Genomic DNA, 14,380 nt, shown 5'->3' on the forward strand with positions numbered 1-14,380 from the left:
CAGAAGAATGAAATTAGACTCCTACTTCTCACCATATACAAAAAATAAGATGAATTAAAGATTTAAATGTAAGACCTCAAACTATAAAAAATCCTAGAAGAAAACCTAGGAAATACACTTCTGGACATTCGCCTTGGCAAATAATTTATGACTAGGTGCTCAAAAGCAATTGCAACAAAAACAAAAATTGGCAGGGCGAGTTGGCTCACGCCTATAATCCCAGCACTTTGGGAGGCCAAGACGGGCGGATCACGAGGTCAGGAGATCGAGACCATCCTGGCTAACACGGTGAAACCCCGTCTCCACTAAAAAATACAAAAAAGTAGCCGGGCAAGGTGGCGGCGCCTGTAGTCCCAGCTCCTCGGGAGGCTGAGGCAGGAGAATGGTGTAAACCCGGGAGGCGGAGCTTGCAGTGAGCTGAGATCCGGCCACTGCACCCCAGCCTGGGCGACAGAGCGAGACTCCGTCTCAAAAAAAAAAAAAAAACCAAAAGTTGACAAGTGGGGCCTAATTAAACTAAAGAGCTTCTGCACAGCAAAAGAAACTATCAACAGAATAAACAGACAACCTACAGAATGGGAGAAAATATTCACAAACTCTACATCTGACAAAGGTCTAATATCCAGAATCTGTAAGGAACTGAAATAAATCAACAAGCAAAAAAACAAATAACTCCATTAAAAAATGGGCAAAGGACATGAATAGACAATTTTCAAAAGAAGACATAAACACAGCCAACAAATACGTAAAAAAAAGTTCAACATCACCATCAGAGAAATACAAATTAAAACCACAATGAGATATCATCTCACACCAGTCAGAATGAGTATCACTAAAAAGTAACAATATAACAGATGCTGGCAAGGCTGTGGAGAAAAGGGAATGCTTATGTGGGAATGTAAATTAGTTCAGCCCCTGTAGAAAGCAGTTAGGAGATTTCTCAAGGAACCTAGAACTACCATTCAACCCATGAATCCCATTACTGGTACATATTCAAGGGTAAATATATTGTTCTACCAAAAAGACACCTGAGCTCATAGGTTTATTGCAGCACTATTCACAATAGCATGGACATAGAATCAACTAGATGACCATCAACAATGGATTGCATTAAGAAAATGTGGTACATATATATCATGGAGTACTACACTGCCATAAAAAGAGAATAGAATTATGTCCTTTGCAGCAACACGTATGCAGCTGGAGGTCATTATCCTAAGTGAATTAACACAGAAACAGAAAAGCAAATATCATGTGTTGTCACTTATTAGTGGGGGCTAAACTCTGGGTACACATGGACATGAAGTTAGAACAACAGACACTGGGGACTCCAAAAGGAGGGAGTGAGGGAGAGGAGCAAGGGCTGAAAACCTTCCTATTGAGTACTATGTTCACTCTTTGGGTAATGGGATCATCAGAAGCCCAAACCTCAGCATCACACAATCTGCCCTTGTATTAGGTTAGTGCAAAAGTGTTTGTGGGTTTTGCCATTGAATGTAATGGCAAAAATCGCAATCACTTTTGCACCAACCTAATAATAAACCTGCACAAGTACCCCCCTGAATTTGAAATTAAAATTTAATTTTTTACAAAGCTATTGGCTTCCATCAAGCCAGTTTCTTGTCCAGGCTGGAGCATTCTACCAGTTTGGTGTGTTTCAACCCCATCATCTCCTAACTGAAAACTCAGTTTTGCTAATTAAGATTAACATCATTACTAACAAGATGGATTGGTATTATATGCCTCCTGATATAATGCTCTAGGAAGCATACAATATAACTTCTGTGGCACTTTTGCCAAATGCATGTCCTCTATTTATTTATTTATTTATTTTATTTTTTATTTTTTTTGAGACGGAGTCTCGCTGTGTCCCCCAGGCTGGAATACAGTGGCGCGATCTCGGCTCACTGCAAGCTTCGCCTCCCGGGTTCACGCCATTCTCCTGCCTCAGCCTCCTGAGTAGCTGGGACTACAGGCGCCCGCTACCGCGCCCAGCTAATTTTTTGTATTTTTAGTAGAGACGGGGGTTTCACCGTGGTCTCGATCTCCTGACCTTGTGATCCGCCCGCCTCGGCCTCCCAAAGTGCTGGGATTACAGGCTTGAGCCACCGCGCCCGGCCGCATGTCCTCTATTTAATAATGAACAGGCCGGGCGCGGTGGCTCAAGCCTGTAATCCCAGCACTTTGGGAGGCCGAGACGGGCGGATCACAAGGTCAGGAGATGGAGACCATCCTGGCTAACACGGTGAAACCCCGTCTCTACTAAAAATACAAAAAACTAGCCGGGCGAGGTGGCGGCGCCTGTGGTCCCAGCTACTCGGGAGGCTGAGGCAGGAGAATGGCGGGAACCCGGGAGGCGGAGCTGGCAGTGAGCTGAGATCCGGCCACAGCACTCCAGCCTGGGCCACAGAGCGAGACTCTGTCTCAAAAAAAAAAAAAAAAAAAAAAAAATGAACAAACAGCCAACAAACTCAAACGCAGGGCCATTCAACAAGACAACTGAGTAGAACTCCTAGCAAGTGTCAAGGTCTAAAAAGACAAGGAAAGACTGAGGAACCATCAGAGATGGAAAGAGATTAAGAAGCTGTGACAATCAAATGCAGTGTGGGATCCTGGATTAGACATGAGTGAGAAAGCTGGGGAAATCTGAGTAAGGCCTGTATTTTAGTCAATTGTGTGGTATCAATGATAACTTTCTGGTTTTGGAAACAATACCATGATCAGGTAAAACGTTAGCCTTAGGATAAGCTGAGTGAAGCCTATTTTTAAATAATTTTTGTAACTTTTCTATAAGTCTAAAATATTTTCGGCCGGGCGCGGTGGCTCAAGCCTGTAATCCCAGCACTTTGGGAGGCCGAGACGGGCGGATCACGAGGTCAGGAGATTGAGACCATCCTGGCTAACACGGTGAAACCCCGTCTCTACTAAAAAATACAAAAACTAGCCGGGCGAGGTGGCGGGCGCCTGTAGTCCCAGCTACTCGGGAGGCTGAGGCAGGAGAACGGCGGGAACCGAGGAGGCGGAGCTTGCAGTGAGCTGAGATCCGGCCACTGCACTCCAGCCTGGGCCACAGAGCGAGACTCCATCTCAAAAAAAAAAAAAAAAATTCAAAATAAATAGTAAGCTTATGTGTGTATAACATATACACATATACATATGCATGCATAAAAACATATATAAATATTATATATCCTGTAATCCTGAGTACAATATATATCATAATTGGCAACCAAGTCACGGCATGCTGCAGAGTTTTACCCCCTTGAGATTTTCTAATTAGCTTGCTCTCTGGAAACCTGTGATCCTTTCACTACAGGTTTGCTGTTGACCGCTCTATCAGAGGAAGTAAATGTTTTTAAAGTTTCTTTTTGAACCCGCCAAGGAGAATCCCAAGAGACATCAGTTAATAAGAGCTTATTATGGTGATTCCTCACCTCCTGCCAACACTCCTCATTCCCAGAAGACCAGGCTGGGGCCACACAGCTGGAGCATGCATTCACAGAGTGCTGTCTTCCCAGGCAGAGGAAGCAAATGGCAAGAGTCCAGGATGAGTCTGACGGGAGCTGGGCAATTTAAACTCCATAAATGCAATTCTCCAACATGAAAATCAGATTCCCCAACCCCCACCTTTTATCCCAATGCCTAGGAAGATATTTTTCTTCTCTTCAGCTGCTTTTTGTTCAATATCTGAGTGGTATAATTTGAATTCAAACAGATCAATCTTTCAGATGGAGTAGAAATGATCTCTGAAGGAGCCCTGAAAGTAATTAATCTCTTGGTACTAAATCAACAGTCATCTTCACTTCTCAGCACAAGAAAGCAATTAGTCTCAGAGGTGAGAACTCATTTAGGTGATCACATTAAGATTGATTGAGATAATGATATTTCACTCAAGTATCAGACTGGTGATATTGATAATAATAACTCATACATGCCTGTTTTTATTTCCTGTCTTTATAGTAACAAAATTTAAATCTTCCTGAAAAAAACTAGCATGTAGCAGCCACTGAGAGATCTGTCTTGGTCACTTTCCTAGTTTGGACATGGGGCAAGTTGGTGCAAACTGTAGTTAATATCAGCAAGGCCTTTCTTTGGCAACCATTATTTGCACAAAATATCATAAGACAAGATTTTTTTTTTTTTTTCATTCATGATTTGTATCCTTGTCACAACTTAAGACAAATTACTGAGGAGTAAACTGACAGGGTAGGAAAGTTTGCTTTGTAGAAGGAAGACATTATGTTCTAATAGCAGATGTGAAAATATGACACATAGTTCAGTCTCAAGGCCTGCATGTGTTTATTTAGCAACTACTATTTGCATATGTAGCAGGTTATTAAAATGCAGCTCTGCTCTACTTTGAATTGCCAATTTAGATACATCAGATACCACAGATCTCTCAATGCAGAATTTAGGAAGGAAATGGCCAGGGAACTGGTCCGTAATTCCTCCTTTATGGTCAGCTTCAAATATATAAAGAACAGGATGAGTGTAGGGGTTATAGAACTGGTAAGATTGTCTTTGTCAAGCACTGTTTCTCCTGGGCGCCCTACCCTCACCATCTTCAAGTGGGATAGAGTTGGTTGGAGGGTGCATTCATTAGTTCCATGTCTAATTCGAAGGAGGTCTGGCTTCTGAACCAAGACTGGGTTTTGAAATTAAAATAATTGTAACTGTTGGGTACTATATTAATTCTCTATTCCTGATGTAACAAATGTAAACTAAAAATAAAATTTTTAGCTGAGCATGGGGTCACACACTGTAGTCCTAGCCATGCAGGAGGCTGAGGTGAGAGGATAGCTTAAGGCTAGGAGTTCAAGATCAGCCTGGGAAACAGCAAAACCCCATCTCTACAAAAAAAAATTAAAAATTAGCCAGACATCGTGGCTCATGCCTGTAGTCCTAGCTACTCAATAAACTGAAGTGGGAGAATCACTTGAGGCCAGGAGTTCAAGGTTACAGTGAGCTATGACTGTGCCACTGCACTCCACCCTGGGCAAAAGAGTGAGATCCTGTCTCTAAAAAAAATGATAATAAAATAAAATCCTAAGCCCTCCACTGACAGAAGAGACCCCTTGTGGCCAAGGGGTCTGCAAAAAAGTCTGCAGTCTCACTTAAAAAACAGTTCTGGCCACTATGAGGAGGGAGGTAGGACACACCTCATTTTACTCTCTTACTTTTAAATTAAAGGCACAAAAACTGACCAGGATTCATCTGAAAATAGAGATCATAAGATTGACAAAACAGACTCATTGTGGTAATGAGATATCAAATTATAAACAAGACCTGGGCCGGGCGCGGTGGCTCAAGCCTGTAATCCCAGCACTTTGGGAGGCCGAAACGGGCGGATCACGAGGTCAGGAGATCGAGACCATCCTGGCTAACACGGTGAAACCCCGTCTCTACTAAAAAATACAAAAAAGTAGCCGGGCGAGGTGGCGGCGCCTGTAGTCCCAGCTCCTCGGGAGGCTGAGGCAGGAGAATGGTGCGAACCCGGGAGGCGGAGCTTGCAGTGAGCCGAGATCGCGCCACTGCCCTCCAGCCTGGGCGACAGAGCGAGACTCCGTCTCAAAAAAAAAAAAAAAAAAAAAGACCTAAGACCATGCCAGGCATGATTTAAGTCACACCTGCAGGTCATCAATCTTGTTACATAGCATTATTATCCTAACTTAAAACATTTCTTTCTGCTGATTCCAAGTTTTAGACAGAGTTTTACTAATCCAATTGAAATTAAAGAATCTGTGAATATATCTATAACCTATAAGACCCTGCTTCAAGATAGCCCACCTTTTCAGGCCAAATCAATGTATACCTTCCATGTATTGATTTATATCTTTGCCTGTAACTCTTGCCTCCTGAAAATGTTTTAAAAAGCTACAATGAGGGGGTCAGATCACGAGGTCAGGAGTTCAAGACCAGCCTGGCCCAAATGGTGAAACCCCCGTCTCTACTAAAAATACAAAAATTAGCTGGGTATGGTGGTGCGTGCCTGTAATCCCAGCTACTCAGAAGGCTAAGGCAGGAGAATTGCTTGAACCGGGACCCAGAAGGCGGAGGTTGCAATGAGGCAAGATGGCGCCACTGCACCCCAGCCTGGGCTACAGAGCCAGACTCTGTCTTAAAACAAAAACAAAAACAAAAAACTGTAATCTGATCACCTCAAGGGCACTTTCCCAAGACTCCTTGAGACTGTGTTTCCTTGGGCTGAAATCACTTATCTTGGCTCAGAATAAACCACTTTAAAATATTTTACAGAGTTTGGTTTTTTCATAACACAGTTTAACACAAATTTGGCGCCTTACTAGCCATATGCAGAAAATGAAGCTGGACCCTACCTTTTACCATATGCAAAAATTAATTCAAGACGGATTAAATATTTAAATATAAGACCTCCAACTATAAAAATCCTAGAAGAAAACCTGGGAAATACTCTTCTGGATATCAGCCTTAGCAAATAATTTATGACTAAGTGCTCAAAAGCAATTGCAACAAAAACAAAAATTGACAGGTGGGACCTAGTTAAACTAAAGAGCTTCTGCACAGTGGAAGAAACTAGGGCCGGGCGTGGTGGCTCACGCCTGTAATCCCAGCACTTTGGGAGGCCGAGGCGGGCGAATCATGAGGTCGGGAGATCGAGACCATCCTGGCTAACACGGCGAAACCTCGTCTCTACTAAAAATACAAAAAATTAGCCGGGCGTGGTGGCGGCGCCTGTAGTCCCAGCTACTGGGGAGGCTGAGGCAGGAGAATGGCAGGAACCCGGGAGGTGGAGGTTGCAGTGAGCTGAGATCCGGCCACTGCACTCCAGCCTGGGCAACAGAGCGAGACTCCATCTCAAAAAAAAAAAAAAATATATATATATATATATATATACATACACACACACACACACCCATCTATAACAAGAAAAACTTGGGACTGTGACGTGCATCCCCCAAACTGGAAAGAAACCAAGAAACCAAAGAATGACTTGGACAAGTCTAGTTCGAGAAGTAAATGAATGTATTAGGACTTACATACAGGGACTCCTGGATGGTGGAAGGATAGCTCTGGAGATCCACACCACCTCTCATTTCTAAACTGCTTAAGCTAATTTTCTGGCTCTTTGCCCGCTGTGTTTAAGCAATGAGACTGTTTTCTCGGAAGGTTGTCAGATACTCCACGGGATGTCTGGCTCTCAGGGACACCTGCTCCTAGGCTGGGCACCCTGGCTTTGGCTCACTGCTCAGCCTTCAGGGTTCAGGCAGCAGATGCACACCCTTAAGTAACCCAGTGGTGGACACATCGTGCTACAAGTCACTAATAATATTATACACAGATAACATCATAATGGTAAATAACGACTAGGAACAAATTAAACAGGAAAAAATCCCAATTAATAACACATTTAAGATTATTGGGATGGACTATTAATACAGATAAAAACACAAGCCCAGGCAGCAACTGCAAATTTTTAGGAGTCTGATGATTATCAGAAGGGAGAAAAATCTCAGCCACAGTAACAGATAAAATAAAAGCCCTTAAGCTGTCAAAAACAAACAAGAAGCACAAAGACTAACAGTTTTATCTGGATACTGGAGACGGCGTCCACCTTACTTAAACATCATCTTGGAACCAATATACCTAGAAAATCCCAAGACTTCACATAGGGACAAGAACTAAAACACTCAAAGACTACATTAGCACATTTCAAAGACTGCATTACCCATCTTCAGATTCACAACTTGGGTTGAAAGTCTTGATGAGTGATGAAAATAGAACGTGATCATTATGGACATAGAAATCAGATTCTAAATCTTCTGTCTGGTTGGATTTCAGACAGCAAAATTCCCATACTCGAACAACAAATACAACCCATTCAAAAATACGTACGGCTTATACATGAAGCCCTAACAAACACTAAGCATCTGACTGGCAACAACATTACAATAAAATGCCATATGCCTTTTCTCCACTGGATAAAACTGAGTCCTGGAAAACCAACAGGTATCCAAATTGATCCAAAACTGCTCACACGGAATGGATACATCCAGGATGGAGACACCAGCTTTAAGGGTCAACCAGTTCTTCTCAGGGAGCAGATTCACAAGACTAAAATAGATTTGCCAGAATTTATTCTGCAGACAAGAAAAATCGTGACAATATAGGAAAATGTGTCCTGGTCGGGTTTAATGTCTTGCCTAACACCTGGTTGACGGAAGGATCAGCTTCCATGACCCAAAAGGCCAGACCCAGTGAACAGCAGCAGCACTCAGACTCCAGGACCATATAATCCTGAAGGAGTCAAATGAATTACTCTCTCCACAGCATGCAGAACTGATTGCAGTCGTTACAGCAGTTGGACACTCAGTATCAGAAAATCGAAGGAATGTATGTATGTGTATAAACTCACAAATTCATGAGGAGTCACAACGAAGTAGCCCCATAATCACACAAATGGAAACAAAATAATTTTAAAATTAATGACAATGACATATGGTCCAAATCTTACTGAGATGAACTATATCAATCATCAAAGAGAATTAAGATATTTATGACACATATCAGCATACCAAAAAGATAATTGACGCTGGGCACAGTGGCTCATGCCTGTAATGCCAACACTTCAGGAGGCTGAAGTGAGAAGATTGCTTAAGCACAGGATTTGGAGACCAGCCTGGGCAACACAGCAAGACCCCTGTCTCTACAAAAGATAAGAAAAAAATTAGCCATACGTGGTGGCACACACCTGTAGTCATAGCTACTTGTAAGGCTGAGGCAGGAGAATCGTTTGAGCCCGGAAGGTTGAGGCTGTGGTGAGCTGGGACCATGCTACTGCACTCAAGCCTGAGTGACAGAGAAGGATCCTATCTCAAAAAACAAAAAACAAAAAGATCATTCAAAGGCCACCAATTTAATAGATAATTAGATGAATTAACAAGGAACATAACAATTGACACACAAAACGTACCCAAATTAAAGCTATACAGAAATCCACACAACTCATGAAGACGTTCATTACCACCTCTATAACTCAGAAGAAAATCAGACTATGAATGGGACATACCCCAAGTACCCCCAGGAACTATAATAAAACAGAAAGATGAATTTAAAAGTAAACAGACGCTGTGAGCAGCTTACACTCCACAAACATTCATATAATTACGTAAGCAGAAAGGACATTTAGGCACACACTCACTGTTCAGATGGCTGTTAAGACAGAAATCAAAAGGTGACAAGACATCAAATTTAAAAGGTTATATAGCTAATTGTGAGCAATGTAAAACTAACCTGGAGAAATATGGATACACTAAACCATAGATACATACAAACCCAACACCTTTAACTTCTGCCCACAGATAGATTTTTTTTTTTTTTTTTTTTTTGAGACGGAGTCTCACTCTGTAGCCCAGGCTGGAGTGCAGTGGCCGGATCTCAGCTCGCTGCAAGCTCCGCCTCCCGGGTTCACGCCATTCTCCGGCCTCAGCCTCCCAAGTAGCTGGGACTACAGGCGCCCACCACCTCGCCCGGCTAGTTTTTTGTATTTCTTAGTAGAGACGGGGTTTCACCGTGTTAGCCAGGATGGTCTCGATCTCCTGACCTCGTGATCCACCCGTCTCGGCCTCCCAAAGTGCTGGGATTACAGGCTTGAGCCACCGCGCCCGGCCACAGATAGATTTTATAAGACCATTAAATCACCCCAACCAACAAAAATATGCAGTAACAACAGTGGATACATATACAGAGATTGGCATAACAATAGTGGTGAGCCACCTGTTTGCCAAATACACCATCTTAGCCATAGAAAATTGGGCAGTGTACTGTGGAGCTTCCAGAATAATTTAAAGTAACCAGGAAACTAATTTTAGATCAAAGACTACAGAAGCTTTAGCAGATAAATGGGTTATACGATGGAATTTCCAAGTGCCTTTTAATTCCAGTGCAGCAGAATATAAGGAGAGATTAAATGGACTACCGAAAAGAGAACTTAAAACCTTAGACAAAATGAGCACATTCCAACAAGCTCTTAACCTGGGATGTTTTAATTTAAATAAGAAAGAAAGACTTTATAAGAGCAACCCCCACTCTTACCTTAATCAACTGCCTTTAATGGTCACAAAGGATATAGAGGCTGGGCGTGGTGGTTCACGCCTGTTATCCCAGCACTTTGGGAGTCCGAGGCGGGCAGATCAGGAGGTCAGGAGATCGAGATCAGCCTGGCCAACATAGTGAAACCCTGTCTCTACTAAAAATACAAAAATTAGCCGGGCGTGGTGGCAGGCTCCGTAGTCCCAGCTACTCAGGAGGCTGTGGCAGGAGACTCGCTGGAACTCGGGAGGTGGAGGTTGCAATGAGCCGAGATCCTGCTACTGCACTCCAGCCTGGGTGACAGAGTGAGACTCCGTCTCAAAAAGAAATAAATAAATAAATAAATAAAAATAAAAATAAAAAAAGATACGCAAAACAATGATACAAAGAGTATAACTCATAAGGTGAGCACTAAACTAAATGACAATACTATCTCCCAACAGAACATCATGGCCAATGGTCACAGAAATACTTACTGGACTAGAGAAAAAAGAGGAAAGTTACAATTCCCCATTCTCCAACCTTTCTCCAAATTCTACTAGACCTAGATTTGTTACCACACTTTCTGCAATATTGGTGCTACACTGTTTTAGTCATTGCATTAATACTCTCCATAAAATTAATGGAAAGTGTACTTCAGTTCAATTTTACTTGCCACTAACCCCATATTTTTAACCTCAACATCACTTCTAGCCATCAGCAGAATAATCAAATACTTTACTCACTTGAGACAACGTGCCTACAAATTTGTGTAGTTTCTCGACTGATCTTATCACCTTTCTCATTCACCCTCTATTAGCCATCATAATAACACACCCTTTCTCAAGATAATGACTGTATCCAAGGATTATTTAAATTCCAAAGAGAACTATTTCCAAGTTAATTTCTGTTCCCTGATCCAATCAGTCTCCCTAGTAATCATCTATTGCCCCTTAAATAGAATCCTTCTTCTCCCCCTCCCATAACCTGTTTTACCAGGATCCAAGCCCCCATTATTTCTGTAACCTCAAGATGGTACATAAGCTTCTGTATGGCATTGGGAGGCTGGGTCTTTATTCTGAAGGCTCCTGTGGATATATATTAAATAAATTTGTGTGCATGCTTGTAGTCCCAGCTGCTGGGGAGGCTGAGGTGTGAGGATCTCTTGAGCCTCAGAGGTCGAGGCTGCAGTGAGCCATGGGAAACTTGGCCACAATGTATACAAACCACATTTAGGCCAAGACTTTATAGAAAACATAGACAGATATGTCATCATAACTGGAAACTTCACTTTATGATGGCGTGTAACAGAAACTAAAACAGGCTTATTTTGGACATAACCATGAAAACCACACCAATTCCTAATCATCACAGTAGCTACAACAACATACAAAATTCCTACTAAATTTATTGTTTGCTGGGGGTCAGCATCTTCCAGAAACTCATGGTGGTCCTGGACACTGCTGGATACAAGTATTGTTTTAATAAATTACAACCAAACTTTTGTTTGTACATGTGAATATTACATGTGATTTTTGGGGACAATTAATATTCACATGTACTCACAGACTAGAGACCTATAATCTGCTACAATCTAACTCACCACAGTATTTGGACCATTTACAATCACATACAAAATGACAGAGATTATCAGCACATTATTTACATAAAAGAACCAAAAAATATGACTATATTAGACAAATTTACTAGAAAAACCAAATATGTGCAAAATCAAGTTGTTTTTCCAATGCGCCCAATGGAAATTCAGAATGATCCAAACTTTTATTTCAAAGATGTAGAGATAGCATACAATTTAAATCAGTTTACTGGTGGGAAACACTAGGAACTAAAATAAATATGGATAAAGTCACAAGAACAGACCCAGGTATGTCAAATTAGTTTTTCTCCATGACCCAACCATCCAGTGAGTCATGGAATATGGTTACATGGTCAGCTCAACTCCCTATTCAACAAAATAGAACAAGACTAGTCTCCATTTACCTATATTTATAGCTAGAGACATCTCTTTTACAAAGTGCAAGATTAAACGATGGGACCCTGAACCTTGCATAATGCTGGAATAAGACATTATTCTTTTTTGGGTCAGGATGGTCTCAATAAGACAGGATGCTAGAATAAGACACATTGCTTAAGAACACAACACTGGAAACCACAGCGGACCAAAGGAATAACAAACCCTCCACCTAAAATATTAGAACCTATTCTAATTAATCTATTAAGATTAATTTACAAATCAACACCTAGGAGAGTCAAAATATTTTTGATAAAAGAACAGTTTAGACTGGGCTTGGTGGCTCATGCCTGTAATCCCAGCACTTTGGGAGGCCGAGGCAGGCGGATCACCTGAGGTCGGGAGTTCAAGACTCAGCCTGACCAACATGGAGAAATCCCATCTCTACTAAAAATACAAAAGTAGCGGGGCATGGTGGTGCATGTCTGTAATCCCAGCTACTCCGGAGGCTGAAGCAGAAGAATCGCTTGAACCAGGGAGGCAGAGGTTGCTGCGAGCCGAGATCACGCCATTGCACTCCAGCCTCCACAACAAGAGCGAAACTCCCTCTCAAAGAAAAGAAAAGAAAAAAAAAAAAAAAAGAACAGTTTAAAGTCACATATATTCAAGCACAATGTATACAGCTCTAGGAACAAGGATGTGACAAACAGCTCATTTTACCAGACTTACCACCACTAGATAAATAGATAAATATTATTTAAGAAAATTTCTATAATATTTGTAGCAATTTGAATTATTTGAAACTAGTCATTTCAGCAGTACAAGAAGCAGAAATTCAGGAAGTTAAAACAGGCCTATTTGATTTTAAACACTGTGTAAAACACAAACGTGCATGGACCTGGTTCTGTCTGATCGTGTAGAGTGTATGATAACACAGCCTTTGCCTGGAGATCTGAAAAAGGTACCCAGAGAGAAATAAAACTTCGGAAAACAGTAACAAATTAGGAGTATAGGCTCATAATATTACAAAATGTTAAGAAGATAGAACTTAAATGTGATTTAGGAGTTTTTAATTATTAAAATAATTTTCACAGGCTTCCCAAATTTGAAAAAATGGGCAATAAAAAACTTAGAATAAAAACTAAAAGCATCTATAAAATACATTTTAGGACCGGGGAAAATTAGAATGTAGACTAGCATATGATAGCATGTTAATGTCAATTTTCTTAGGTGTGACATGGAGTAATGTCATATCTGCGACTTGCAAGTTGGGGGTAAGGTTTCACAGATCTCAACTTTCTTTTTTTTTTGAGACGGAGTCTCGCTCTGTCGCTGGGAGAGCAGTGGCGCGATCTGCGATCACTGCAAGCTCCGCCTCCCGGGTTCCCGCCATTCTCCTGCCTCAACCTCCCGAGGAGCTGGGACTACAGGCGCCGCCACCTCGCCCGGCTAGTTTTTTGTATTTTTAGTAGAGACGGGGTTTCACCGTGTTAGCCAGGATGGTCTCGATCTCCTGACCTCGTGATCCGCCCGTCTCGGCCTCCCAAAGTGCTGGGATTACAGGCGTGAGCCACCGCGCCCGGCCATACAGATCTCAACTTCCAAATGGAATAGAGAAGTTCGTTCTCTCTCTCTCTCTCTCCTATTTCTCTATCTATCGAGCGATCTATCTATCATCTATCTATATCTATCTACCTATCTATCTATCTACCTTGCAAGAGAGAGAGAGAGAAGAGAGAAGAGAGAATGTGACAAAATATTAACAGGTAAAGAGAAACCAGGGTTGGTTGTGGCATTATTTCAATTATCTTTACTTATTTAAAAAATGAAAAGATAGATGCTGGGGTGAGGGAGAAGCACCTAATCTCTTTTCATAGCGACAATTACCCAAGCGTCGTCATTAAGGAGCTAGGACCGGCCCTGACCCGCCCCTTTGGGCACCTAGAGAGACTTTTTGAAGCCTGTGACATAATTTTAAGACCAGCCATTTTTGGCATCCCCAGAGCTATCTTTCTGGATCATTTTGTGCTGCTGGCATTCTTTCTCCGTTCTTAAGATATGCATGAGTAAAGACATTGACTACATAGACTGCACTCATAAACCGTAGTAGAGTCCATTTCAGGTAACTATTCTGCAAAATAAGGAAACCAAATGCATTTTGCCCTTTGTTTAGACATAGTCACAGCTGACTCTAGGAGAATTGCCTATTGGTTAGCCCTAGAGTCTTTGAAACAATTTTAAAAAGCTCCTTTCCCTGACCGGGAATCGAACCCGGGCCGCGGCGGTGAGAGCGCCGAATCCTAACCACTAGACCACCAGGGACGCCATGGCAAGAAGCTTAGCAACATTCTATACTAAATA

General features: G+C 41.9%; 1 non-coding gene across 1 annotated transcript; it reads right to left on the reverse strand.

Annotated features, from left to right (window-relative positions):
• Positions 1-14,269: 14,269 nt before the first annotated feature.
• On the reverse strand, positions 14,270-14,341 carry TRNAE-CUC (transfer RNA glutamic acid (anticodon CUC)). The gene has a single exon. It is a non-coding gene; the product is annotated as a tRNA-Glu (tRNA).
• Positions 14,342-14,380: the final 39 nt, after the last annotated feature.

The sequence above is a fragment of the Macaca mulatta genome, chromosome 1 (assembly GCF_049350105.2).
Source record: "Macaca mulatta isolate MMU2019108-1 chromosome 1, T2T-MMU8v2.0, whole genome shotgun sequence".
NCBI classification, from domain to species: Eukaryota; Metazoa; Chordata; class Mammalia; order Primates; family Cercopithecidae; genus Macaca; species Macaca mulatta.